Here is a 21,075-nt window from a genome sequence, read left to right as displayed (position 1 = left end):
AAGGATGAAGACTAAGCTTACCCCATAAGGCAACACAGGACTGCAGGTAGCCAAAAGATCCCAAGTGCTAAGCAGGTTCAGACTCAAATTTTCACGACACTTAAAGTAAGTGGTGTGTATATGGGGAGTGATGCTAAAGCTGAAACTCCAGGACTGTGGCCACCTCATGCGAAGAGCTGACTCATTGGGAAAGACTCTGATGCTGGGAGGGATTGGGGGCAGGAGGAGAAGGGGACGACAGAGGATAGGATGGTATGGACATTGAGTCTGAGTGAACTCTGGGAGTTGGTGATGGACAGGGAGGCCTGGTGTGCTGCAATTCGTGGGGTCGCAAAGAGTCAGACAGGACTGAGTGACTAAACTGAACTGATATGGGTTGAAATATTGATGCTGCTGATTATGTTTTCTAAAGTTAATTTGCACATAAATAAGTGTGCATTCCATGTATATCAATAACTATCCCCAAACACTATATCTGAATTAATGGTCCATTTCCTAGTTGACTCTGCCTTTCAAAGTTAAAAAAAAATAAAATATGATACTTGCCACCTCCACACCTGCCTTAATCCTAGTCTCCTGAGAATCCATTTTCAAATGGCTAAACCCAAGTTGCCAACTCTGGCAGGAATCTTTGAAGACACAAGGGTAATAATTAGAACTCTATGTCTTCTAGAGCTGAGAGAAATGTATCTCTGAAGTGAAAAATTTATATTCCTGATATTGGTATATATTTTAGAGATAGATGTCAGGGGTTCAAGGTGTCCAAACTAAGAAAAATACAATAAGTATGTGATAGCAACACCACAGCAGAATATTATAGGATAATTTAATTTTGATAGCATTCATGTCACATCAGTACATAAAATAGTAGCCCCATCGAGTGGCTACTGGAACATTTAACATTAAAGGTAAATGCCAGATATGAAAAGATTTATTGGTCCTCAAACTAGTAAACTTTAACCTTAAAGTGAAACAAGATATTCACTGATGGTGCTTCTTAGATTATTTCTTTCAGATTTTGAGTCTTGTGTGCAGAAGCTACGATCCAGCAGAGCACTGAAAAGCCTGAGGAAAAAGGCCTGAAATCATCATCAAAAAGGCTAAGCATTCTTGTAGTTCTAACACTATTATCTATCTATTGCTTCATAGAATATTTACAGAAATATTTTTGCTGAGTTTATGGTAAGTCCTTCTACCCAATTTGCCCTAGAAGTAAAAATTGACTCCAAATGAGATTAATGTACTATTTCCCTGTTACATAAATAATTACACTAAGACGTGTAATGCTCTGTCACATACTAATGTTAGCAACCGAACTGGATTAAACAGCATTGTAGAGATGAAAATAATTCCTTCTAGGTGTGCTGAGAGACATACCAGAAAAGTTCCTTGCAATTTACTTCCAGGGCATTTTGGGATTTGAAGATGCATGCGATAATTTTTCAAATGTAACTGAAATTTGGATTTTGTTTTCTTACCATGTTAAAAAATGAAAAAAAATTTAAAGTACATCAATGTTTTCCACAGTGTGCCAACCATCCAAGGGTGATTGCATTGTACTGGATGGGAAAATAGAAATGAAATTGGCTTAGAACCAAAAGTAAAAATACAAAGACATTTGTGATGTGTGGTGATGGGAATGGAGGAAGGAATGGAGAAATATGTGATCAGGTTGGTAGAAGGAATACAATGACTTCAATTTTGAGCCCCAAATTAAAATGCAAGATCTAAGACTCCAAATATATCAGTGGGATAAAGGAGAGAAAATTACGGCTTCCCCAGAAAAATTCAAATATTGTTCCTTTAGTAGTGCATGAAGAGGTAGTGAAACATTGACAAAGTGTTAATACAAGGAAAGAAAGCTACAAAAAGAAACCAATTATTGTAAAGTGAATTAGATTCTTCAAATCTGCTTCTGTTTTCCCCAAATTATTGCTGGTAGCACAGGCAAAATGTGCAGGTATGAAAAAAAACGTGTTACGTTAACTGTGTCTTCTGAGTACACTTATTATTCCCAATTTATGCGTCAAGGAATATTGTGCGCTGAAAGCAAGAAACAGCTTAGTCTCCAGAATGAACTCCTTTCTTTATAGAAACAAGACAAGCTTCTTATCACACACCTCTAGGTGCCTCCCGGTAAACAAAACTCCAAATCAAACTCCCTCCAAAAACAAAACAAAACATTAGAACAATATCCCGGTCCATCAGTCAAAAACTATGAAACATGCTCTGAAGAAGAGACCAAAACAGACAACGTGTCTGGAAATACATTCCGCTCTTCCATGGGAATACAGCTAATGTGAAGGTCAGAACTCTTTTCAAGAAGTTTTGAACAATCTCATTTTAATATCTACCCTTTGGTTTTTCTCAATCTGGGGCAAACTCTGTATCTTGTCATCAGTATTTCAACAACATCTCAAAACCAAAGTAGTTATGACAGCAAAGTTTCATTGTTGAACAGAAGGTACACTTCCAGAGTGAACTGATGATCACTTGTTGAAGGCGAAAAAAAGGAGTGATGATTAATTTTTTAGCTAATATTTGTCATATTTTAACAGGACTCCCTTAAACATAAATTTCTCTAGAGGATGTGGATTTTATATTTGCTTCACAAATATTTGGTTTATACATAACTCTTCAGCAATGCTCTGATGGCCTAAAGAAAGTTGACCTCTGAAGGTCTACAGAATACCTATATGCCTAGCAGAATACCCAGGCTACAAGCCCGGGAGGTTCAAATATCATGAATACAACAGGACTCAAGAATAAAAAGTACCATTCAAATCAAGCTGACCACAGCTCTGCTCATGACCAAAGGTGACGCATGAGAAGTAAACAACCATATAACTCACCAGTATCACCGTTATCTGGGTAGAAGGTCCCCGTGACAAATCCAAGCTCAATCAATGGCTGTCCTATAAAGAGAATGAGGAAGAGTTTTATCACTTATGTAGAAGTGGAGGCATCTGTGAGCAAGGAATTCAGTTGACCACATTTTGATGGAACCATACTGCAAGGCAGACTTGGGTAAGGGGTGGGAAGGAAAGGAAGACTGAGCATTAGAACTGCCTTGTTTCTGCTTCTTTAGCCCAAACCCCATATGTCTACTGCACAGATAGAAGCCAGTTCCAACTCTCAGCAAGAAGTAACTAGCAGGGTTTTGATGAATACCTTTTAATATAACATGAGTTTGCAGATACCATCAAGGTACTTCTCTGCTGAAAAGAGCTCCGCACTTTGAAGGTGAAGGCAAACTCCTTACCAAGATTTCTGGGGTCCTGCAGGACTTGATTTTAAGCCTCCTTGCCTTTCCAACTTGCTATCTCCTTTCCAGCCTCACTAACTCATGTGTATCTTTAGAAAACCAAGCAATCACCCTCATCCATCCACAAGTATGAGGACCCTGCTGCCTTGAAGAATATGCCTCCCTAGTACTCATAAGCCTTCTTCCAGCCTCATCTCATTCATGCTCAGAACTTATTCAGTTATCATCTCCAGAAAGCCTCTCCTGACCACCCAAGGCTGATTCAACGGCATGCGTACCATGTTCCTACAGCACCTTATTTCAATTCTGCCTTAGTGTTTTTAACAGCCTGCTGCTGCTGCCGCTAAGTCGCTTTAGTCGTGTCCAACTCTATGTGACCCCATAGATGGCAGCCCACCAGGCTCCTCCATCCCTGGGATTCTTCAGGCAAGAACACTGGAGTGGGTTGCCATTTCCTTCTCCAATGCATGAAAGTGAAAAGTGAAAGGGAAGTCACTCAGTCATGTCCGACTCTTAGCGACCCCATGGACTGCAGCCTACCAGGCTCCTCCATCCATGGGATTTTCCAGGCAAGAATACTGGAGTGGGGTGCCATTGCTTTCTCCAGTTTAACAGCCTAGATAGTGATAATTTATCAAAGGATCTGGTCTTTATATATTGTTTTATTTTGTTATGTATCTTATTGTCATATGGTCAGTACCTAGCCAAGTTCCAGGCATACAGTAAATGCTTAATGCATGTCTGATACATACTTTACATAGACAGTGAATAAGCATGTGACAGAACAAGCAAGTCATTTAGTTACTACTTATCAAGCACTTATATACTGGGTTCTGTGCTAAATTCATTACGTATATTTACTCTCTGTTCTTGCCTCGATTCTGTCATCAAACGGTATAAATGATTTGTCTTGATTCTCTAAACCTATCCCATTTTCAAAACTATTCATTATTCAGTTTTCTAGCTGGGGTTCCTGGCTTAATTTCTACATCTGGAGTTTGCCTGAGGAGACCTATCTTAGTGGACTTTCTTGAACTTGACCTGATTTGTGTGACCACAGGAGTCTGCCAGAGCTGTTCTCAGTTTTTTTTTCTTTTTTAATTAATTAATTTATTTTAATTGGAGGCTAATTACTTTGCAATATTGTAGTGGTTTTTGCCATACATTGACATGAATGTTCTTAGTTTTAAATGAAGCTTTTGTTTTTTTTTCTTATGATAAGAGCTTTGAAGCTATTAAAGGCCAAAAGGCTATTTGGTTTAGTTAGGCCATTTGGTTTAACTTAAGAGGTTGACAAACTCTAGCCCATGGGGTAAATGCAGCTCACTGCCTCTTTCAATAAATAAGGTTGTACTGGCTCACAGCCATACCCATTTGCTTACAGACTGTCCATGCGGCATTTCCACTACAACAGCAGAGTTGGGTAGTTGTAGAAGAGACTGTTTGACTTGGAAAGTCTAAAGTCTAAAATATTTACTATCTGGCCGTTGACATGAAAAGTCTGTCAACTCCTGATCTAGATCATCTTCTCTTCTAAAGATGGCACCTTCCTCAGCATTTTCGCTGAAGAGAAATGTTTAACTTGCTAATTTATTGGAAGATCTAACACAGAAAGACATCTTTTATGTTAAATTGAATCTATGTGCTACAGAGGAAAAGAACAAGACGAGAAGGAAAATCCAAAATGTTAACTTTCTTTGGTCATTTGTATATTTGAATTATAGATTTAAAAAAAGATTTTTAAAAATGGTTTTCTTTAGTGAATCAATGCTGCTTCTATAAGTGAAAAAAAATGAAAAATATAAACTCTTCTACACATTTGTCCTAGATATATTTACTTATTTGAGCTCATTATGGCGGCAATAGACCCTTTCATGAATTTCTCTGTAAAGGTGGATGATAAACGATACGAGGATGAAAAGAAAGTGTGGTGATACAAATAAAATTATGGGAGAAGCAGATAGCTTCTGGCTTGTGTTAGTGGCTTTAGTAGCTCTAGAATAAGAAGGCAATGGTACAGATGATCTCATTTGCAAAGCAGAAAAAGAGACGCGGACGTAAAGAATAAATTTATGGATAACAAGGGGGAAAGGTGGGGTGGAAAGAACTGAGAGATTGGGATCGACTTATATACACTATTGATACTATCTATAAACTAGGTAACTAATGAGAACTGACCATAGAGCACAGGGAACTCGACTTAATGCACTGTGGTGACCTGAATGGGAAGGAAGTCCCAAAGAGAGGGGACGCGTGTATATGTATGGCTGATTCATTTTGCTGTAAAGTAGAAACTAGCTCAACATTGTAAAGCAACCATACTCCTATAAAAAATAATTTTAAAAAAAGGACATTGAGAGTTAACCTATGGAAAAAGAGTCATGTGAGTTCTTCTCCTTGGACTTCCTGCCTTCAATCTGCTTTTCCAAGAGTTCTTGAGACCACCAAGCCTCACAGCTACAACCTGAAATTTCCTTTGTCCTTCCTTGATCTCCCCTGTCTAGTCCTTTAGATTTGTCTCCATCTCCATCTCTGCAGACTCATACCACTCATCTCTAATGATGGAGGACTTGCTTTCTCCAGAGGCAACACATTCTGCTCTTGATTTATAAAAATGTTCTTTGATCTTTCATGTTAAGATTGATCTGGCATCTTCCATTCATTAGTCCTAATTCTTTCCAAGTGACCCTACCCCCCAGTCTACTCCCTTTTTCATGGCAACTCTGGAGAAGCTAAGATCCCTTAGCTTCTTCCTTTTCCACCTGGACATCCCCGGTTCTTCCAGATTTTCCTCATGGGGCACTCTTTCTGGTTCCCTCACCATCCTTTATGCCTTCTCCGATCATACTCCAATTGGTTCCTGTTTCAAGTGTGGTTTACCCCAAGACAGAATGGTACCACTCCTTCCTACTTTCAGATACTGGGTTTTACTAAAGCACAGGAGTCCAGAGTTATATTATACCCAATGTCATGGCCTTGCTCATAGCCATTCAAAGTATGGTTATGTATAAATTCCAGGTTTCTACATGGCTCCAACATTAGCATTTTAGATCACCTTACTTCATCCTCTCTGGAAAAGACCACAAATTTCTGTGGCCAGTTTTCTGGTATCGGATATTTAGGTTATCTCTATAATTTCTCCTATTATAAACAACTCCACTATAAGATGAATTTTCCCCAAAAAAACTTTTTCTAATTCTTAGAACTATCTTAAAGATTTTCTTCCCAGATAATTATTTTCATCAATAAATAATTTTTGGTTGAAAAATTGTAAGACAATAGAATATAAGCACATTTTCGAGATCACTGAGTCCAATTTCTCATTATAAGTAAAGTTAATTGAATAAGAACAAATAGCAACTCAGCAAGAGAACTCATGCACCAGACTCATGTCTTGATGGCTTGCCTTTTTTTGCCCCATCCCATCCTAAAACTACTCTTTTCTATTTAATGAGGTACACAAAGTCCAGGTAAGTATACCACCTTCTGAATAAACACAGTTATTAACACACATAACAGAAAATAAAACAAATTAATATATTCTACAAATATATTCTATGATATACTAGATATATAATATATATACAATATATATAATATAATATCTATATTATATTTAATATATTTATATATTATATTTAATTATAGATATTATATCTATATAGATATTATATCTATAATATATATAGATATATATCTACCCCAAGTAGATATTTTTTTAAAATATTTCCATTTCAAAGATTTAGACAATTAGAGGAAATGAAAGGGTGTCGATTTCTGGGATATGTATATTTCTATATAGAGAAGAGTCTTTAATTATTTAAAACTCATGAAATTGCTCACCTTTTCAAGCTTGTCTATATGAGAAAGGCTCTTCCATTGCAAACACATATATTTTAAAATAGGTACAACTTCTTGGATTATATGCAGGACTGGCCTCAAAATCCTTAAAAAGATTTCTCCAAGCACTAGCAGCACTTACAAAATCCTAGACACTGAAAACACTTATCTAATCCTCACGTGGAGGGAGACAAATGCTATGGGCCAACATGGCAGAGAATACCCCCCAGTGCTAAGTCTGATATGTTAACTTACGAAATAACTTCCCTCATCTCCTTTCCTTCACTTGTTACTCTTCTTTTGGCAGCAGGTAGGGGGTGTAATGAATAATACCTTCCCCTTGAGTTTTATGAATGATTTAACTAGCAGACCTCCCATTTTCATTGAGTGCCAGGCACCAGGTTGGACACTAAGAACAAAGCTATGAACAGATGCGTGTGGCTCCTGCCTTTGTGGTCAAAGTGAAAAGTCGCTCAGTCGTGTCCAACTCTTTGTGACTCCGTGGACTGCAGCCTCCCAGGCTCCTCAGTCCATGGAATTTTCCAGGCAAGAGTACTGGAGTGGGTTGCCATTTCCTTCTCCAGGGGATCTTCCCAACTGAGGGACTGAACCTGGGTCTCCCACATTGCAGGCAGACACTTTACCCTCTAAGCCACCAGGGAAGCCTTTGTGGTAGTTACTGCCAACTTCCCGTAGAGGCAAACAATCATTGTGATCTTTAAGTCTTTGATTCTGGCTTCCTCTCCCTCATTGTCAGCAGACTTCCAAGAAAAAGGATGATTTAATAAGGGGAAAATGCCAGACTTATTTCAGGGTCTAGTCAGTTTACAATTCTCTCTTTAAGCCCACCTCCATGCCTACTCACTTTCATAGATTAGACTTGAAGCAGTCACTCTGATCAAAAAGAAAACCTTTCTGGCCACTACTGCTTGAACCAAGCACTATTATCTTGCGACTTGGAGTTTTTTCTCCAGCAGTTTGAAAGTTTGTTGTTCAGTTGCTCAGTCATATCTGACTCTTTGCAACCTCATGGACTACAGCACGCCAGGCTTCCCTGTCCTTCACCATCTCCCGGAGTTTGCTCAAACTCATGTCCATTGAGTCAGTGATGCCATCCAACAACTTCATCCTCTGTTGTCCCCTTCTCCTCCTGCCTTCAGTCTTTCCCAGCATCAGGTCTTTTCCAATGGGCTGGCACTTTGCATCAGGTGGCCAAAGTATTGGAGCTTCAGCATCAATCCTTCCAATGAATATCCAGGGTTGATTTCCTTGAGGATTGACTGGTTTGATCTCCAGTTTGAAAGTTGGACCCAGAGAATGAGATTTTTTTAGGTGGCTGGATTGTAATTTACACATTTGGAAGCTTGAAATGACCATGTCTTTTTCCCCTATGAAAAAGAGACCAAAGAAAGCCAGTCCTTAAAGGAGAAGAAAAAGGTGGCCGTGTAGGCAGAGGCAGAGATGCGTGATGGAGGAAGTCCAGACAGCACTGTGAACTTCTCTTCCCACCTGACCTTGTTTTTTTTTTTTAACTGATTGATTGATTTCAGGCCGTGCTGGGTCTTTGTTGCTCTGTGTTGGCTTCCTCTCGTCACAGTGAGCAGGGGCTACTCTCTAGTCGTGGTGCTCGGGTCTCCCATTGCAGTGGCCTCTCGTTGTGGACCGTGGACTCTAGGGACGCTGCTTCAGTAGTTGAGTCTCACAGGCTCTAGAGCACAGCCTCCGTAATTGTGGCACAGAGAACTTAGTTCCTCTGCAGCACTTGGGATCTTCCTGGACCAGGAATTGAATCCATGTTCCCTAGTTGACAGGTGGATTCTTAACCACTGGACCACCAGGGATGTCCCTGACCTTCTTTTTCATGAGAGAGAGAAATTCTTTTCCTTATAATAAATCCCACTCTTTGCTTAAGCTACCACAGGCTGGTTTCTATAAAGTCAAGTGACCTAACTAATATGCTGGGGGTGGGGATGGAGATTAGGGTTACTTCCTCAACAAACCCGAGTATAATGGTCTCACAGCAAGGATGACTCAGTAACTGTGGGAGACACTTCTGGGGAGTAGTTACAAGATGAAGGGGGAGTCATGTGCCAAAACACGATGTGTGAAAAGGAAACATCAAAATGAGAGATGATCAAAACTCAGCACTGCCAGAATTTGAGAGCTGACACAAAGAGCCTTCTTAATCATAGAGAAAAAGAGCCTTGGAGATGTAAATTTAAACAATGAAACAGAGGTGAGTTTTAAGTATAGTTATTCAAAAGGCCTGGTTGAACACTGGTCTTGCATTTAAAGTAATGAGACTGATCGTTTTAACAGAAAGACCAGAATTTAAACATAAAAATCATCCCTGACTCATTTAAGTGGTCACCTAAAAAGGTGGAATTCTTATTCCCATAAAGCTGTGAAAGCCAATTCCAGAATGCGGGTTGTTTAGATCTCGTGGTACACAGCTAGAGAGTGCTTTAGATGGAGCCCAGCTGGCTTCACAATTACCAGCTGTGTGACATCGGGGGGAGGCACAGAACCTCTATGGTCCTTAAGGTCTTTCATCTGAAAAATAGGGCAATGTATATGCAATTGAGAGGCCATGCTGCTGCTGCTGCTGCTGAGTCGCTTCAGTCATGTCCGACTCTGTGCTACCTCATAGATGGCAGCCCACCAGGCTCCCCCGTCCCTGGGATTCTCCAGGCAAGAACACTGGAGTGGGTTGCCATTTCCTTCTCCAATGCATGAAAGTGAAAAGTGAGAGTGAAGTCGCTCAGTCATGTCTGACTCTTAGCGACTCCATGGACTGCAGCCTACCAGGCTCCTCCATCCATGGGATTTTCCAGGCAAGAGTACTGGAGTGGGGTGCCATTGCCTTCTCCATGAGAGGCCATAGCTGAGAATGAATGACATACAGTAAGCAGCAGAAGGCCTGGTGTATTATCTGTCCCTTGCTATGTTTGCTGTGTCTCTTTTCAGCTCTTGATGTGGCACTTATGTTTTTGGTCAAGCCAGAAGACATTTGGAAGAAAGACTAGTAAATACAGACAAGGTGAGAAATGGCGTTGGAAACAAGGTCAGACTGTCTCAGTTATTTATTTAATATCTACTTGTTTGCTGGACCCGGGGCCAAACTATCAAGCAATGAAGCATATTAACTTCCCTCATATTAACTTTACTGAACACAAATTTTGATTTTCTTAGTCTTAACTGACATTGCAAATGAGGACAAATCATTCAGTAGAACACAACCGCTTCACAAACATGGGGGCCCATGATTTCCTATGTGTGTGTTGCATGTTCTGAAACAGCTAAACAAATGAATAAGCCAACAGCTCCTCACCCAGCACACCGTGTCATTATGGTCTGGCTACTTGTTGCAAGGCCTGGATGCACTATAAGCTTACTGATGTTTTCTGCCTGATTAAATTCCCAATTCTGAGAGAACTGCCTGATCCACAATAGGTGGTATAGGAAGGAAGGGAAAAATAGAAGGATGGAATGAGGGAGGAAAAGAAGGAAGAAAGCAAGGAATATATATATATATATATATAAAACATATATATACATATATATAAGACTTCCCTGGTGGCTCAGATGTTAAAGCATCTGCCTACAACGCGGGAGACCTGTGTTCGATCCCTGGGTCGGGAAGATCCTCTGGAGAAGGAAATGGCAACCCACTCCAGTACTCTTGCCTGGAAAATCCCATGGATGAAGAGCCTGGTAGGCTACAGTCCATGGGGTCGAAAAGAGTTGGACACAACTGAGCGACTTCACCTTACCTTACCTCACCTATATATATATATAAAATAAAGGGGCCTCGACTTGGATAATCTTCAGGAGCTTTCTACCATGACTGTGTTATGATTTTGCAAGTCTATTTCCAGTAGCAGAGGACTGTTTAGACTTCTACCCTGATGCCCCTACCAGGAAAATAACACAGACAGCCTTGTGCTTTTTATAACTCATCAGGAAGAGTCAAAACATTCTCCCAGGGAGCAAAATTCACATAGATGCCCTAGTTGTGAGTTGGAGCAGAAAGGACAAGGTATCGTCTGCAGAGGTCCAGCTCTACTGACTGAAACATACAGATACAAACCCAGGATAGGAATAAACTCCTGGGAGGGAAAAGCCCATGGGCTGCACAGTGCTCAGGGCAAAGGAACCATCCAACCACCCCCAAAACTGAGTGAGCACACTCACGTCTTGGGCAGATCTAAGTCTGCAGTGAATAGGAGAGAGATAGGTGACGGACGTTCTAGGATTCTACTTTGCCACTGAGTCTTTGGCAGACAGTCTGATTCATTTATACACATACATTCAATTACTTATTCAGATAATGTTTACTGATCAGGAAGGCCAAGTTATTTGGAAGTACTTGGGAAGAACCACCAACCTAGCCTTAGAATTTAGGGAGGTAACACCAAATGTTAGGAGGTAGCATTTCAGATGAGAGAATGGATGAGTATAAGCTGGTCAGCTGAAGAGTTGTTGGTGTTCAGTTGCTCAGTCATGTCCGACTCTTTGTGACCCCATGAGCTGAAGCACACCAGGCTTTACTGTCTTTCACTATCTCCTGGAGTTTTCTCAAAGTCATGTCCACTGAGTTGATAATGCCATTCAATCATCTCATCCTCTGTCACCCCCTTCTCCTCCTGTGCTCAATATTTCCCAGCATCAGGGTCTTTTCCAATGAATCGACTCTTTGTATCAGGTGGCCAAAGTATTGGAGCTTCAGGTTCAGCATCAGTCCTTCCAATGAATATTCAGGGTTGATTTCCTTTAGGACTGACTGGTTTGATCTTCTTGCAGTCCAAGGGACTCTCAAGAGTCCTCTCTAGCACCACAGTTCAAAAGCATCAATTCTTTTGATGTCCAAAAGCATTCAGCCTTCTTGATGGTCCAACTCTCACATCCATACATGACTACTGGAAAAACCATAGCTTTGACTAGATGGACCTTTGTCAACAAAATGATGCCTCTGCTTTTTAATACACAGTCTAGGTTCGTCATGACCTTTCTTTCAAGGAGCAGGCATCTTTTAATTTCATGATTGCAGTCACCACAGTCATCCACAATGATTTTGTAGGCCAATAAAGTAAAATCTGTCATGGTTTCCACTTTTCCCCCATCTGTTTGCCGTGAAGTGATGAGACTGGATGCTGCGATCTTAGTTTTTTTAATGTTGAGTTTTAAGCCAGTTTTTTCACTCTCCTCTCTCATCCTCATCAAGAGGCTCTTTAGTTCCTCTTCACTTTCTGCAATTAGAGTGTTCTTTCTGCATATCTGAGGTTATTGATATTAAGAGATAATTAGGAGGTAAGGATGTTATGCCTGTCTTTGGTTTACAGATGCTTCAAGTCATGTCTCCTCTGTGATGTGCTTCCCTCATTACAGGCCTGGGTGTAGACTAAGCGCTTCACAAAGCAGTCATCATCACGACATCAGTGCTGACATACTGTTGCTGCTTTTCAGTGTTGGCCAGCATCAGGCCTTTAGCCATGCTGTGGTGTTTGCTAGATACCACATGCAGCCTGGGGCTTATTTTTTATTCTTTAGCTTGTCAACACCCAAGGTCAGGGACTCTATCTGCTTCACTTCCTTGAAGCTATAAAACCACAGCACGACTAATGTGACACAGTAGAGCAAAGAGTGACCTCAATTTTCCCACTGGTCTGAAGGCCCTGAGGTCAGCTCTTCTCAGGGATCAGGCTTTAACAGAGCGAGGGACCTTTGCACTTCGGCATCACCCCTGCCACATGCATGCCTCAGTTAAATGTGCAATTTTAAGAGAAATGAAATTGAGTTCAGAAAGTGGTTGCTGAGGCTGTGGGTATTTGATCCCGTTACTTGGGCATCTGTGGGTGGTAGAGATGCACAGTCTTGGACTCCAGGGCCATCAAGGTGATCTTGCAGTGACAGGGATTTTCATGACTGCCCTTGTCTGAGTTCTTCAAGGTCCAAAGTATGTACACTGATTGTTCTGCCTACGGTCTATTTCCACCTACTCCAAGGAGAATGTAAGCTCCATGTGGGGAGGAGATTTTTTTTTTTTTTTAATCTGTTTTCATACTGTATCCTCAGGGGTTAGAACAGTACCTGGCACAGAATAGGTGCTCAATTAGTAGTAGCTGGATAATCAAATTAGCTGAATGAGCTTGGGAAGATTATTTGAAATCCAGCTTCAGGTTGATTCATATTTCAAATGAGATTAATCATATACATCTTATACCTCTTTCAGGACTCTTTTAAAGGTAAAATGAAAATGGAAAGACCCTTAGTTGAATGTTCAGTTGCCATCTTTTGTATTTTACCAACTTTACGGTATTGTAGCTGACCATCCATCCATCCATCCATCCATTCATCCACCCATCCATCATTTTAGTTTAGGACCTACTATGCACCTTTGTAGAGTATCTACTGTGATTCCAAACCAAGGATTGTTCTAGACGTGATGGTGACCATCTGGAATGTTTGCATCAGGACTGCAGTATGATGACCTATATCTTCTTTTTGTAAATGAGGAAATTGAGGCTTAGCAAGTTCACATGTATGACAAGTGCCAGACCAGAGATCCACACTCCATGTCTGTCAAACTGGCTTTTGACTCCTGGATCTTCTACTTCCTCTCTTTGAGTTTTCTCCTCTGCCTGCTTCACAGGACACTGTGTGCGTGCCTGGCATGTACACAGTAAATGATGTAAAGCGCTTACATGGCACCACACCAACTGCTGCAGTCACAGGTGTTCCCCCGGGGCTCCCCCAGTGATGATCCTCATGGCAAATCACGCTCAGTGTTCTTTTTCCATTACCCTCCTGTCAGTTTTCATTTAAGGCCATTCCAACAGGAGAACTGCTTGAGGTCGCAGACTCCTGCAGATCGCTGGTGTGCGCTGGCACCTGGGTGTCCTCTGAGCTTCAGAGATCCCTGCTCAGCTCTGTCTCCTCTCCAGTCCCGGGTGAACTCCTGCATTCAGATGCAGGTTGTCTCTGGGAAAAACTCCAGATGTTTCCTTATGGCCTCTCATCCAGCCCTTCCTTTCAGTTCAGTTCAGTCGCTCAGTCGTGTCCGACTCTTTGTGACCTCATGAATCGCAGCATGCCAGGCCTCCCTGTCCATCACCAACTCCAGGAGTTCACTCAGACTCACGTCCATCGAGTCAGTGATGCCATCCAGCCATCTCATCCTCTGTCGTCCCCTCCTCCTCCTGCCCCCAATCCCTCCCAGCATCAGAGTCTTTTCCAATGAGTCAATTCTTCACACGAGGTGGCCGAAGTACTAGAGTTTCAGCTTTAGCATCATTCCTTCCAAAGAAATCCCAGGGCTGATCTCCTTCAGAATGGACTGGTTGGATGTCCTTGCAGTCCAAGGGACTCTCAAAAGTCTTCTCCAACACCACATTTCAAAAGCATCAATTCTTTGACACTCAGCCTTCTTCACAGTCCAACTCTCACATCACACATGACCACAGGAAAAATCATAGCCTTGACTAGACAGACCTTTGTTGGCAAAGTAATGTCTCTGCTTTTGAATATGCTATCTAGGTTGGTCATAACTTTCCTTCCAAGGAGTAAGCGTCTTTTAATTTCATGGCTGCAGTTACCATCTGCAGTGACTTTTCCCCAAAAGAGCCTTCTCTTCAAGAATCCATTCAGTAAACAAAATAATATTGGATAAGAATAGTAAAAGTAGTGTCCTGTGTATTGTATTATACAAAGCTTAGAAAGCAGTATTAAACCCAACAAAGAATACCAGTGTTTCATCGGCCGCTATTAAATGTGGCATTTGGGGGTAGCTTCGTACAACATCAGGTATGAACCTTGTTTGTTAGGTAAGAAGGCCTTTTGGTAAACACAGGCCCCAATCCAACTCAGCTGTTCTGGAGAAATTAACCTGCTGTGGGGGCCGTGCCTTGGACAGAGAGACACGCCCCCCTGGAAACTGGTTTTTCTCTTGTTTGGTTTCTGTTTCATCATGGCAAGGAGGAGAAGGCTGCTCTCTGAACATTGCAGCAGCTAGCTCCATACTCACATCCCAGGGGAGCAGAGGGTTGGGAAATCAGTTCCTGGATACCTGCAGTGAGCCGAACGAAGGAAAAGGTGCTTCATCTGTATCACACAGGATTCATTTTCACGGCTCTGCGAGGCACATGATCCTCTTTTGCAGGTGTGTCTTCTGAAGCTGAGACCCAACATCATTTGTCCCCATCACACAGGACGACAACTGGAAACTGAACCCGAGTCTCTCTGACTCTAAAACTGGCACTCTTTCCACCCCACACCCCCATACTTAGAACTGCTCGTTTTTACTTCAGTCCCTTATATTATTTGTGTGTATGGCTTTTAGCCTCTTTTGACAGTGAAAAGAGTATCTTCCTTTTTCTCTTTATTTTTCATCTTCTCCTCTAGTTCCTAGTGTATTACAAATGCTCAATACACCCTGCTTTTAAAACATATATGGACACGTTTTGCTTTCATTATTTACTATTAACTCCATGCCCCAGACATGAGAATCAGACTTATTCATCTTACATCTTTTCTGTTGGCTTTATTGTGGCCATCCATGCTTAGAACTGTCTGGGAGATTTCGCCCTTGAAAAAAAGTGGAGCTTTTTATTCTTTTAGTTATGAGGGTACAATAACAATCTCCAAACTAATAATGTTTTGATTTTTTTTCTTAGTTGCCTTTTTTGAACTTCTATTACTTATATAAAAATGGCAAACTGCCTTCTTTATTGCTTCAAATTACTTCTGTTAAAATATTTCTCTGCCGCCAAGTTTCAACCTGAAACCAATGTTTGTATCGAGGTCACATATAGGAATGAAGGATATGTTTGGGTGCCTTTCCCCAGCTTTCGTTTTCAGCACTTTAATCCAAAGTTTCCTCTGTGGTAAAACTATTTGTCTGTTAACATTTAAAGACACTGAGATAAGAGTACTTCTTTCCAGTGATTACATCTGGAAGAGCTTGACCCTGCCTCTCTTTGGTTGAGTTCTGGTGGAAGCTAAAGAAAAAGAAGAGAAGCAAGACTGTGCTGTACTCATTAGAACAAGAGGTCTGTTGATATGCAGGGCTCTGAGATCAATGGTTTTGCTCACAATTCAATGCTCTGGTCACTCAAGACAGAAATCATCCTCAAGAAACAGAAATATGCATTAGAGACAAAATGGCGACCTCAAAGAGATAACCGATCTATCATATTTGCCAGCAGAAATAAAACAATTCTTAGCTGCTAATGACTCCTTCTTTCTAGTCTGTGCTGGGAGGGTACATGTCTGAGGGGGAACCAATTTCTTGGAGCATGCTCAGTTCAGTTCAGTTCAGTTCAGTCGCTCAGTCATGTCCGACTCTTTGCAACCCCATGAATTGCAGCACGCCAGGCTTCCCTGTCCATTACCAACTCGCGGAGTTCATTGAGACTCACGTCCATCGAGTCAGTGATGCCATCCAGCCATCTCATCCTCTGTTGTCCCCTTTTTCTCCTGCCCCCAATCCCTCCCAGCATCAGAGTCTTTTCCAATGAGTCAACTCTTCCCACGAGGTGGCCAAAGTACTGGAGTTTCAGCTTTAGCATTATTCCTTCCAAAGAAATCCCAGGGCTGATCTTCAGAATGGACTGGTTGGATCTCCTTGCAGTCCAAGGGACTCTCAAGAGTCTTCTCCAACACCACAGTTCAAAAGCATCAATTCTTTGGCACTCAGCCTTCTTCACAGTCCAACTCTCACATCCATACGTGACCACTGGAAAAACCATAGCATGACTAGACAGACCTTTGTTGGCAAAGTAATGTCTCTGCTTTTGAATACGCTATCTAGGTTGGTCATAACTTTCCTTCCAAGGAGTAAGTGTCTTTTAATTTCATGGCTGCAGTCACCATCTGCAGTGATTTTGGAGCCCCCCAAAATAAAGTCTGACACTGTTTCCACTGTTTCCCCGTCTATTTCCCATGAAGTGATGGGACCTGATGCCATGATCTTCGTTTTCTGAATGTTGAGCTTTAAGCCAACTTTTTCACTCTCCACTTTCACTTTCATCAAGAGGCTTTTGAGTTCCTCTTCACTTTCTGCCATAAGGGTGGTGTCATATTCATATCTGAGGTTATTCATATTTCTCCCGGCAATCTTGATTCCAGCTTGTGTTTCTTCCAGTCCAGCATTTCTCATGATGTACTCTGCGTATAAGTTAAATAAGCAAGGTGACAATATACAGCCTTGACGTACTCCTTTTCCTATTTGGAACCAGTCTATTGTTCTATATCCAGTTCTAACTGTTGCTTCCTGACCTGAATATAAATTTCTCAAGAGGCAGGTCAGGTGGTCTGGTATTCCCATCTCTTTCAGAATTTTCCCCAGTTTATTGTGATCCACACAGTCAAAGGCTTTGGCGTAGTCAATAAAGCAGAAATAGATGTTTTTCTGGAACTCTCTTCCTTTTTCCATGATCCAGAGGATGTTGGCAATTTGATCTCTGGTTCCTCTGCCTTTTCTAAAACCAGCTTGAACATCTGGAAGTTCACGGTTCACATATTGCTGAAGCCTGGCTTAGAGAATTTTGAGCATTACTTTACCAGCATGTGAGATGAGTGCAATTGTGTGGTAGTTTGAGCATTCTTTGGCATTGCCTTTCTTTGAGATTGGAATGAAAACTGACCTTTTCCAGTCCTGTGGCCACTGCTGAGTTTTCCAAATTGGCTGGCATATTGAGTGCAGCACTTTCACAGCATCATCTTTCAGATTTGAAATAGCCCCATTGGAATTCCATCACCTCCACTAGCTTTGTTCGTAGTGATGCTTTCTAAGGCCCACTTGACTTCACATTCCAGGATGTCTGGCTCTAGGTCAGTGATCACAACATTGTGATTATCTGGGTCATGAAGCTCTTTTTTGTACAGTTCTTCTGTGTATTCTTGCCACCTCTTCTTAATATCTCCTGCTTCTGTTAGGTCCATACCATTTCTGTCCTTTATCGAGCCCTTCTTTGCATGAAATGTTCCCTTGGTATCTCTAATTTTCTTGAAGAGATCTCTAGTCTTTCCCATTCTGTTGTTTTCCTCTATTTCTTTGCATTGATCATTGAGGAAGGTTTTCTTATCTCTTCTTGCTATTTGTTGGAACTCTGCATTCAGATGCTTATATCTTTCCTTTTCTCCTTTGCTTTTCGCTTCTTTTCTTTTCACAGCTATTTGTAAGGCCTCCCCAAACAGCCATTTTGCTTTTTTGCATTTCTTTTCCCTGGGGATGGTCTTGATCCCTGTCTCCTATACAGTTTCACAAACCTCATTCCATAGTCCATCAGGCACTCTATTGATCAGATCTAGGCCCTTAAATGTATTTCTCACTTCCACTGTATAATCATAAGGGATTTGATTTAGGTCAGACCTGAAGGGTCTAGTGGTTTTCCCTACTTTCTTCAATTTCAGTCTGAATTTGGCAATAAGGAGTTCATGATCTGAGCCACAGTCAGCTCCTGGTCTTGTTTTTGCTGACTGTATAGAGCTTCTCCATCTTTGGCTGCAAAGAATATAATCAATCTGATTTCGGTGTTGACCATCTGGTGATGTCCATGTGTAGAGTCTTCTCTTGTGTTGTTGGAAGAGGGTGTTTGTTATGACCAGTGCATTTTCTTGGCAAAACTCTATTAGTCTTTGCCCTGCTTCATTCCATATTCCAAGGCCAAATTTGCCTGTTACGTCAGGTGTTTCTTGACTTCCTACTTTTGCATTCCAGTCCCCTATATGGAAAAGGACATTTTTTTGGTTGTTAGTTCTAAAAGGCCTTGTAGGTCTTCATAGGACCATTCAACTTCAGCTTCTTCAGTGCTACCCCCTTCCAACTTTGGAAAGCAACAGGGAATCACAGTGGGATCCAAAGAAGGAAACTAGAGCATCTAGTTCTGCCTCTAGGTTGTATATTGAAGAAGTATTCATGCTTAGTCACTCAATTGTGTTCAACATTTTGTGACCCCCATGGACTACAGCCCACTTGGCTCCTCTGTCCATGGAACTTTCCAGGCAAGAATACTGGAGAGAGTTGCCATTTCCTCCTCCAGAGGATCTTCCCAATCCAGAGACTGAATCTGTGTCTCCCGTGTCTCCTGCATTGGCAGGCAGGTTCTCTACCACTGAGCCAGCTGGGAAGCCCAAACAAGCATTAGATTTCCTATCCTCCCTTCCTTCAAAAGAGCTTCCTGAGATGGCGTGTGGGATAGGGCCCGGGGCACAGATCTCACGGGGAGTTGTACTTTCTTCAGGCATATTCAGAAACCAAGCATGGCGCAGACAGTGGCTGGATGGGAATGCGATCTCAGCTACCTTTCCTTTGGACACCACAGCTAACAACTTGATTTCTCTGTCCCTTGGTTTCTCCATCTATAACAAAGGGGTACGTATTGTTGTTTCCTGATAAATGAATTGGGACAGATGACAGATGTGAAGTTGCTTTGATAAGGCTGCACCAATCTGGAGTCAAACTGCTGGGGTTTGGATCCTACCTCCACCATTTACTTGCTTCACCATTTACCAGTGTGGCCCTGGAAAACTTCCTTCACCTCTCTGTGCTTTGCCTTCCTCGCTTGTCAAGGGCATATGGCGTTCTTGTGAGAATTAGATGAGTTCATAGATATAAAGCACTTGGAAGTCTGTGTGGCATGCAGTAAACCTCCATTATTAGCTCTATCCTTGTATAAGTCCAGGGTAGGTCAATAGCATATCCTAAGCTGCCACTGCCTGTGACCCAGGGATATTCAAGACTTAAATGGGACAATAATGTGTTTTCTATTATTAGAAACATGAGTTATGGATTTATGCATTCTATCAGCAAACATTTTTATAAGCATCAACTATGCCAGGCATTGAGCTGGATACAGACACCTGGGGCACATGTGCTCTGCCCACAAGGAATTCTGAGTCCAGAGGGACAGACCAATGGACAAGCCAGAATCATGATAGCCTGGGAGTTCCTGGCTATAGGAGCATAGTGGAGAAAGCACTGAATTCAGCTGTTCAGTCTGGAAAGATTTCAGAGGAGGCACAATGTTTGTTGAACAGTGGCCTGGAGCTCCTGGGAAACTGCACTGCAGGCAAGAAGGAGAGCATGTACAGAGGCCTAGAAGTGGAAAAAAGCATGGTGTGTGTGTGTGTGTGTGTGTGTGTGTGTGTGTGTGTGTGTGTGACAGAGAGCATGTGCATGAGAATGGGGAAGACAAGGAAAAGGGGCTAGGATGGCAAAGAGACCCCTGTGGTCACTCCATCTCCAGACAGGTTCTCTTTGGGGATCTCAGACTCCCCAGGTTCTTGGAAGGTGGGGTGGGCAAAAGAGGTGATTCTCTCCTTCTTCCCCTGCCTTCCATCAGACACACCTCTGATCCTCACTTTCCATCTCTTCCCATCCTCCTCTATATTATCCACACTGAGCTTCATCCAGTCTCTGGAGTGTCGTGGAGCTTCCTGGCCCAGGGTATTTGCACCCTGTCTGCACTGCTCTCTCTGTTTTCTATCTTTTCAGCCAGTTTGCTTCCACTCAACCCTCAGATGTCTCCTGGATATAGTGTCCTTTTAGGAGCAGGAACCCTTCCTCTGGGCTTCCATGGCCCCCTCCCTTACCTGTCCTAGCGTTTATCTTTGGGCTTTACTGCTCTATTCTTAGCCTCCAGCATGCAGCCTGCCACATAACAGGTAACTTAGTGAATATTTGTTTAATGACTACAATGAAGGAGCAAGGGATTCTCCTTATAGACTTCCTTTACTATTTCTCCTTCCTTCCTGGCCAAACGCAATTGATCACCAAGCTTTGTTCTTCTGGATGTCCCTCTCCTGTCTCCCCACTTGTCTTCTCTTGCCTGGATCACTGCTAGAACCTCCTCCTATCTCAGAAGTTATCCCTGCTACTGGATCCTATAATTTCCCATTTAGAATCTATCTGCGGCTCCTACTGCCCCATATTAACATTCAGCATTCTTGGTTAGCAGTCAAAGCCCTTC

The 21,075-nt window shown here is 41.9% G+C and overlaps 1 protein-coding gene across 1 annotated transcript in view; it reads right to left on the bottom strand.

The window, feature by feature from the left end:
- TENM4 (teneurin transmembrane protein 4) overlaps nucleotides 1-21,075 on the bottom strand; it is a 3,327,204-nt gene that overhangs the window by 1,157,488 nt on the left and 2,148,641 nt on the right. Inside the window, exon 8 of the mRNA XM_070782510.1 lies at nucleotides 2,853-2,915. The gene's annotated coding sequence lies outside the window, so the exon portion shown is untranslated. The remainder of the gene's footprint in view (nucleotides 1-2,852; nucleotides 2,916-21,075) is intronic.

The sequence above is a fragment of the Bos indicus genome, chromosome 29 (genome assembly GCF_029378745.1).
Source record: "Bos indicus isolate NIAB-ARS_2022 breed Sahiwal x Tharparkar chromosome 29, NIAB-ARS_B.indTharparkar_mat_pri_1.0, whole genome shotgun sequence".
NCBI lineage: Eukaryota > Metazoa > Chordata > Mammalia > Artiodactyla > Bovidae > Bos > Bos indicus.
This window is presented reverse-complemented; position numbering and strand designations above follow the sequence as displayed.